This window comes from Bradysia coprophila, assembly GCF_014529535.1.
Source record: "Bradysia coprophila strain Holo2 chromosome IV unlocalized genomic scaffold, BU_Bcop_v1 contig_106, whole genome shotgun sequence".
Lineage (NCBI taxonomy): Eukaryota > Metazoa > Arthropoda > Insecta > Diptera > Sciaridae > Bradysia > Bradysia coprophila.
The window spans coordinates 1,542,305-1,551,431 of record NW_023503372.1 but is presented as its reverse complement, the minus strand read 5'-3'; the positions used below and the strand labels follow the sequence as shown (position 1 = coordinate 1,551,431).

The 9,127-nt window shown below is 36.1% G+C and overlaps 1 long non-coding RNA gene across 1 annotated transcript; it reads left to right on the top strand.

The window, feature by feature from the left end:
- The first annotated feature begins 8,282 nt into the window (after nucleotides 1–8,282).
- On the top strand, nucleotides 8,283–8,856 carry LOC119070806. Its single transcript, XR_005086556.1, has 3 exons — nucleotides 8,283–8,420; nucleotides 8,478–8,653; nucleotides 8,770–8,856. It is a non-coding gene; the product is annotated as an uncharacterized LOC119070806 (long non-coding RNA).
- Nucleotides 8,857–9,127: the final 271 nt, after the last annotated feature.

The window sequence follows — 9,127 nt, the reverse complement described above, 5'->3', positions numbered from 1 at the left end:
TTGCAATTCTTGTTGCATGTAGAGCAATCGAAGCACGTCGGTTGTTCACACTGAGCGGTTACAAACGATATTGTACCCAATGATCCTACTATCAACAGCAAAACTATGCTTTGAATCTTCATTTTTTTTTGGCTTGACTATGCGCTTGATAGTTGACTTTCAACTGATAATTACATCAAAGCGAAAAGGCCTTTTATAGAAATTCGATCTCAGAATCTACAAACGTTTTCGTTTTGTGAAATCTAGGAAACGTTCTGACGTTATCGTCACGGTAACTCAATCACGCTCACGGAATTTTACTATTGCTTTAATATTGTGCATCGTGATCAATTTCACGATATAAGGAATTTTAGTATCTCAGAATAACTTTTGATAAGCTTTAAATCACGGATTTAATGTCGACCGATTTACGTGATTATGGCCGTATCGTGGAAATTGGTGTAAATTTATCAAAGACTATTTTAAGTAAATCTTCACATAATTTTCCAAATTTTTACAAAAATATGTTTTGAGAAAATTATTGTTAAAATTGGAATATCCCTAAAAATTGTGTGCATTGGCATCTTAGATAAATTATACCTAGACTGATATTTCATACTATAAAATGTGTCACCAACATCAGTTTGTGTATGATTCACATTTCGTACGATTTTCCACGAATACATATACGCGTTGAGCCAGTGCCGGACTGGCTCAAAAAAGCCCTTCGGGCGTTGTATGAAGAATTTTTTCAAAAGATCCTTCGTTGCCATTTCTTCATACAAAAATCAAAAGGCCCTTCGGGAATCGCCCAAACACCCATAGGGCCAGTCCGGCATTGGCGTTGACTCTTTTGATAGTTCAATTTACCCACTTTATTGAGGAAAAACACAATTCATATTTCCTAGGTATAATTACCCTTAGATTGGCATTATAAGACAGGAAAACATGTTAATCATCTGACTCCTGTCGTAATTGAGTAAATGATTTGGCGAAGAATTTCTGAGAGTTCCTAATAGATACTTAATTGAACATTAGCCTTGACTGGACTTGAGTAGCCAGACATGCTGCTGTGAACTCTCCCATGACAACATTGAACGTGAGGACTTCAGCAAGATGGTTAATAATGTCCTAATCAGCCCTCTTCGTTCTCCTTGAGAACATTCCAGCAGCATTTTGCAATAATAATGTTTAAAGACATTTTTCAAATGGTAGAAACTAGGTTATTACAAAATGGTGTCCTCAGTAGACATCATCAAATGTATCCAACCAATATATTTAACAATTTAAAATAAGCCACGTTGCGATTAAAAACAAATCGTCGACTGTAGTGTAGATGGTCCAGGGTTCAAATCTTGTCAGGTAAATGCAGATTCCAGATTCACAAAAAAACTTTTTCTCATATCAGAGGTTCAGATAAAAATACCTAAAAAACTGTAGTCCGAAAAAAATGTTTCTGAAACTAGGAAGGGAAGCCTTCGGTTTAGAATCACAATCACCAAATCGTAAAAAAAAACATTTGGACACAGGTTCATAATATTTATTGTTATTGCACTACAAATGACAAGTTGATCAGATTGAAATGAGATTTTCATTTCAGCGCATAGTAAAAAATCGTCAAAATTCAGGGCCTAAAAAATTAAAATTTAATTCCTCTACCGATTAGATTACACATTTGGGGATAAGTTAGGAAATACAATCCTTGAAGGAAATGTTTTAATTCTAAAAAAGATTCAGTTGACATTCGATATCTTTATCGTTGCGAATTGAGTCTTACATAGAAAGCGAATGAAGGAAAAATCATCTTGCACAGCCACAGATTTGAACACAGGACCTCTCGATTATTTACTTCAAACGCTTTTATGTTGTGTAGCATGCTAGATTGAATGTGTAGTGTGATATATATGTGAAGTATCTGAACCTAAGACTAAGAGTAATTATACCTAGAGAGGAAATTTCGAACAAAATTACGTAAAATTTGTGGTCCCAACATGAAATACGAAATGTTTATTGGTATGTGTGTTTGCCCTCTTAATTAAGTGATCAAATTGTACTATCGAAAACGTCAACGTTTACATGCATTGGTGTAAAATTATACGAAATTTGTATATTATACAAACTGATGTTGGGACCACATTTCGTCGTACCCTCTCTAGGTATAATTACTCTAAGGTCTGAACATAGATATTGCATTTGGCTTTGTGTATGAAAATTAAACAGGACATTCGGTCGCGTACTGTCCCAAAAATATTTAGATCTAAGTCAAAAATATGGACTGTGTATCAAAAAACTTTGGTTGAGAGGGATTACTTTATTTGAATTATTTACATAAATATCAAAAAAGACTTGTCTAACAAAGTCTAAACGACGACGTTTTGTCGTTAAAATGGGCCCCACCAGCATTTATACGTGACGTACATTCAATCCATTTCAAACAATCTGGCGACCATGTGGAATCAACTTTAAGACTTGCTCCAGTACAGTCGGAACCATCAAAAAGTTCGACACACGCTCCATTGTTCTTCAATCCGCTTAATGTGTTGTCATAGATTCCGGATAGTTTATAGCAACAATTCTTACGGGCGTCGATAGTTTGTGATTTCCACTCGGTCCTTGATTCGTCATAGTTTGCAGCGGGGAAAATTGTAATTGGAACCGGCGGTATATCGCAGCCAAAGGATTTTACACAGTTTTCATTTTCCATTTGGCATAGGAATTTTCTCACGCTTACTAAGCAATCGGTGTCGCAATTTTGTTTAACAGCGGTATCGTTGCAATTCTTGTTACATGTATTGCAATCAAAGCACAACGGCTGGACACATTGCGCAGTGGCAAATGATAATGTGCCCCAGATACCAAGTATCAACAGAAAAACTTTTGTTTGAAGTATCATTTTTAAGCTTGACGATGCTGCAAAGTTGATTTTCAACTGATAGTTACCATCAAAGCGAAAGGGCCTTTTATAGAAATTCGATCTCAGAATCTACAAACGTGTTCGTTTTGTGAAATCTAGGAAGCGTTCCGACGTTATCGTCACGGTAACTCAGTCACGCTCACGATATGAAGAAATTTTACTATCGCTTAGATATTGTGCACTATTGAGGATCGTGATCGCTTCAATTTCACGATATAACGAATGTGAATACCGCCAAGTTATAGTAAGCAAAGAGCGTTTTAGAATGAGATTTAATGTCCACCGATTATATGATTCGGCCATACTCACTGGCAACAATACGAATAGGTACGAATAGGGTTGAAAGTGGAAGAAAATATTGGTAGTTCAGGGTGTTTTGCAGGAAGTAAACACATCACCAAGGTCAAATAAGAAAAAATTAAAAAAAAGAATCTCTTCCACCGCTACCACCTGCAGAATTCTAAGAGGTTTAGTTTAAAATTGTCGTATTGCTGGTCTGGTAATATTAAATTACTCATCTGTTGTATTGCTTTGTTCCGGCCAATGTTGAAACATTTTTATTTCAACGTAAAAATGAGACGTGTTACCGCTTACATTTTCAATGAAACGTTTTACCGTTTACATGAAGAATAGACGAATACAAGGACAAACGATGCTAATAAGAGGTTTAGGACTTTTGACAGTTTTTTTTTGGTTCTCAACTGGACTTTTGGAGTTATTGATGTTGTGGCATGGTGGTTCCTACAATTATATAACTCCACATGGTCTCTATTATCTGGGTTTCCTCTACAATATTTTTGATCATTGAGCAGAGAAGAGGTCAGTCCCTTACATTACTTCGTTTGCTTAATAATTATATTTAAAAAAAAGAAATCGAAATAGCAATATATTTGACATTACTAAACTGACCAGTTAACAAATTCCCGATGTCCGGCAGAGAAAGGTTTGTGGGATCCCCAAATCGTGGTCATATTGCTACAATATGGCTAAAATGATTTTCACTTCTCCAAAGTTATAAACATTTCAATACAATATTGGGACCTCTTGTGAGGGGGCTTTGATGTGTGATTACACGCAAGTCGTACTGATTGCTCTTATTAATGCTATACCGTATGGGTAAAAGAGGAGACATTTTTTGTTTTTAAAATCTTTAGTCGTATGAGACTTGCGGTATCTAAATATCGCAGGCCGTCTGTGCTAATAAAACTATTGTATGCGCAATAATGCTATGTGCATACGATGTGTCGTAAACCTCGGCCTCGTCTCGGGTTTACCATTTTCACATCTAATGCGCAAGATTACCATTTAGTGACATGTTATGAAAATAGGTTACTTTGGGTTGCTTTAGGTTATTTTTATTTGAAACAACAATTACATAAAGCTCAAAAAAGACGTGTTAGTAGACTTGACGATACCACTACTTAGCAAAGTCTAAACGATGATGCCTTGTCGTTAAACTTAGCCCCACCAGCATTTATACGGGACGTACAATCAATCCATTTCAAACAATCTGGCGACCAGGTGGAATCAACTTTAACTGTTGCTCCTTTACAGTCCGAACCATCAAAGAGTTCGACACACGCCCCATTGTTCTTCAATCCGCTAAGTGTGTTGTCATAGATTCCGGATAGTTTATAGCAACAATTCTTACGGGCTTGGATTGTTTGCGATTTCCATTCAGTCCTTGATTCGTCATAGTTTGCAGCAGGGAAAATTGTAATTGGAACTGGTGGTATATCGCAGCCATAGACTTTTGCACAGTTTTCATTTTCCATTTGGCATAAGAATTTTCTCACGCTCACTAAGCAATCGGTGTCGCAATTTTGTCTAACAGCACTGTCGTTGCAATTCTTGGTACATTTATTACAATCGAAGCACAACGGTTGCACACATTGAGCAGTTGCTGACGATATTGTACCCCAGGTTCCAAGTATCAACAAGAAAATGCTGGCTTGAATCTTCATTTTTTGGCTTATTGACGATGCTTGGTAGTTGACTTTTAACTGATAATTACATCAAAGCGAAATGGCCTTTTATACCAATTCGATCTGAAAATCTACAAAAGTTTTCATTGTGTAAATTCTAGGAAGCGTTCCAACATTACCGTCACGGTAACTTAGTCACGCTCACGATATGAAGACATTTTAGTGTCGTTTTGATATCGTGCATTGTTGAGCGCATCGTGATCGCTTCAATTTCACGATAGAAAGAATTTTAATGCTAGAATACGTTTTAGAGCTTAAGAACTATCTATTACGTCTGGGTACGTCTTTGTTAAAAGAGGTTGAACAGAGCATTTTTCAGTTGAAAGAAGTGCATTGGTGCAGCTTTTCAATCACGTGGTGTAAGACTATGTACTTACTTAAAAGCACAAAAGACCCTTCTGTGTGCAATACTAATTGTGGAGCTAACCGAACTTTATCAATCTAATTACTTTCTTGGGCGCCTCATCCAATAGAAATCTGTATTTTTACCAGGGGCGCCGACTTCTAAGGACAAGCGAGGCTCGGGCACCACTACTCGAATGATGAGCACCACTACATCTTTCCAGTTTTACTTGAAAGAGCACCACTACTCCCAGATTCGCTTGTTGTATGGGCACCACTACTCCCAAACACAAGTCGGCGTCTCTGATTTTTACCTTCCTGTTGGATCTTGGATCATATGCTACTTTCTAGAGCACCAAATGTTAGGGTCCATTCACAAAGTGCGCACGCTAAAAAAGACGAATCTCGGCCACCTCGCAGAAATGAGTGGAATTTTTTGAAAATGAATGAAGTGAACGCCCTTGTCTAACGGTCTAATAGATTGTGGATTTGAGGCAAGTCGGTCACTTCTGTCAGTTCACCGAACAATATTTTCATGGACAATCACAATATGATCGAAAATTTAATTTCCTAACAAATGATTTTGATTTTTAAATTTCGGATCTCAAAAGACCGATAACAATTTCCAGAATCTATACCATCCCTCTTAGTAGCGTGCGTACTTTGTGAATGGCACTCTAAATGTTGAACTTGCAAAATTGAAACAATGAACTTGATGTTTTGTAGATCTATTTAATTGGTTCTTTAGGTACCATATATGGTGAAAATGAAAGTCTCAAATGTTCGAAAAACGTAGTCTCACGTCTCAAAAGACAATAGATATGAGACCGTGAGACTACGTATTTCGAACATTTGAGACTTTCGTTTTTCACCACGGAGAGAATTAATCGACTCGTTTCCTACTACCGCAGCTGAGATGAAACATAAAGTATTTATCCCAAGTACACTTATTTCCATCTTTTTAAGAACATCACTGCAAACGTTTTGAACATTTCAATACTACGTTTAAACGATTAATATGTACAAGCGGTTAGTGTGTCGAATCATCACATGCTCCTCACATACGTTTTTTTTATTGTAAATTATTGTTATTCATGCATTAATGAAAATAAATGGTTCCTGTCGTAAAACGAATAAAAAAATAATTTAAAAACATCAAATAAACGGTTAATCGTAAAAATTGTTGGATTCGTTGATGTGGTTTTATGATTGGCGGTTGTTCGTATATTTCCTCTTTCCTGAATACATGATGCTTCGCGAGACACTTTTTTACTAACGCTGAGTTTTAAGCGAATTTGGTAAATGTGTGGCTCTGTAACTCTTAATAGGAAGTTAGTACCACAGTGCATTAACCGCCTCAAAATCATATCAACTTTAACAAATAGACAACTTTATGAATCAATCAGAAAATCAAGGAAATCTTTAAACGCGCAAACTAAAATAAAAATTTAAAAAGAAAATTCTTTGTCCAGTCCAGTCTTTCCCTAGGGTACCTTAGAGACACCGTTTTGTCCCGCTGATCTCAAATCGCACTAGTTTCCTTCTATAATTTTATGTGGAAACAGTACAATCGGGGACTCGTAAGGGACGACAGTGTCGGCAAAAACTTGACTGGGCAAAGGATTTTCCTTTTAATTTTCTTTTTTTTTTGGTTTCGCGTTAGAACTAGACAAAGACTAGACTAGACAAGAAAAGTAGCCCCTTACGACTTAGAATACTCTAGACCAGATTTATAACACCGATTTATAATGTAACGAGAGCAAAGGTTCGTATCCTTTCAGCTGTGCTAATGTAGAATATCAGACTTCATGCGGAAGTAATAGATGACGACGTATTCTGTTCTAATACAATGAGTAACTTCTCAAAAATCTTTTCTTACGTTCAAATCTGGTTGTATGCAACAACTTCATATTAAATTTGCTGTGTAATTTAGTAGTTCTGTAACCGATTAGCTTGTTCAAGATTAATTTTAGAATCTTATTTTGTGTTGTTTGTAATTTGTTGAGGTTTGTCCTTGAGGAATTATTCCAGACTGGTGAAGCATATAAAATGAAAATGGAAAATGGAACATATTCTTGGAAATCAAGAGTTTATTCTTAAAATTTAATTTTGATCGTCTATTGATAATCTAGTGTATTCATATTCAATATGTCTTGAAAATGTAAGTATTTCATCGAGTTCAACTCCTAAATATTAGATACAACTCTGATACAATCAACTAAGATGAAAATTCGTTATCCAGATTCATGAACATTGAACATTCATCTGTTATCCACAACAACGGCCACAACAAACACTCATTTGGGGCTGGTGTTCTTCCTTTTATAGAAAAATGTATTTTCGAACAAAGGCAGTAAAAGATTTGTTATCCGACACTCGAAGTAATAGAAATTGTAATTAAATGGTGACACGGTTGTCGTCTGTAAACGACCGTTTCTTTCATCTCAAAACATAGTTCTTCTGGAGATATTGGTCTGTGTGGTGGAGCTATAAATTTTAATTGCGAAAATAATAAGACGTTTGGCAAGCTATTCTTTGAACTAGGAAAAAAACCATTAGGCAAAATTGGCGGCACATGTAGAAATATTGTGTCTTTTGCAGCATTCAGTTAGTATGTAAAACAATCAAATGCAATCAATGACCAACATTCACACCTTATCCGCAAGAATCGTGATGCACGTAGAAATTTTTTCGTTGTACAAATGAGTAAAATTACCTTGAAAATTACTCACGACCAATGTGATAATGTACATCATGTTCATGACTGACGATGTTCAATCATTGGTTTTTATACAGGGCTCGTAGTGAATTTTAGTTTTTGTCAATGTTATTATGAAAAGATCAATCCGGGATCTTCAGGTCACCTCGGGTTAAGTTTTCTTTTCTTGTCTCTCATGAATGTAATCTTGATGTATGGGAATCTCATTCCAAAAACTACAAAAAATTCTTTTACAGAGCATTGTTAATGAACGAACGGTCACCCTGCCTTGTTTTGTCACGAATTTTGATTGCTTGATATTTCTCTGTCCTATATAAATAGAGGGGTTCTCCAACTGTCTAGCCAGGTAATTATTTGTCATTCAACTTAAGCACTCAAAGTAACAAACTATAAGAAATGGCATTCAAGTCTTGGATCATTCCGGGGTTACTAATTGTTCTAATGACCGTTTCGATTTTGGAAGTTCACAGTCAAGGACTGAGTATAAATTAAATCACCTCCGGTGTTACTTCCGAATTAACCTTTTCCTTTCTTACAGATCATCCATGTGAGCTCCCAGGTGGTTTAATTGTCCCAGCGACTATTTGCCAAGTAAAATGTGATGATTTTAGTATGTCACACGGAAGTTGCGATCGAGGCTTGAAGTGTTGCTCTAACAAGTAGTGGTTTCATCACAAAGAACTAGTTTTGGCGATTCAAATTTGGTCGAAAATTGTAAGATGGATTTCATTAAATAGTAAAAAAAATCAACCGTCCTCTATTATAAGATAAGATAAGATAATCATTTATTTAGCAACTAGCTATTATAAATACAATTTACAAATTCACAGAAAAAGGACTACAATACAGCAGAAGTCATACTCCAAATCAGTTTATAACCAACTTTCGTCTCCGAATAAATAAAAATCACAAATTTATGCTGACGTCCTTTAAAAAACTTCTCAATTTACTCTTAAAAACTCCACTATTCGCTTCGTTCCTCACTTCACTCGGCAATGAATTGAATTCAATGAGCCCTTTATGGAAAACAGAATTACGTGCCTTCGCGCTCCTTTTGCAAGTGAACCAGAAGTTGCGGTTTGACCTCGTTGGGAAGTGATGGATATCACTGTTGAATGTAACCATATTGCACAGGTAATTGGGTAGGACACCAAATTTGAGCTTGTGGATGAATTTCAATGTCGTTTC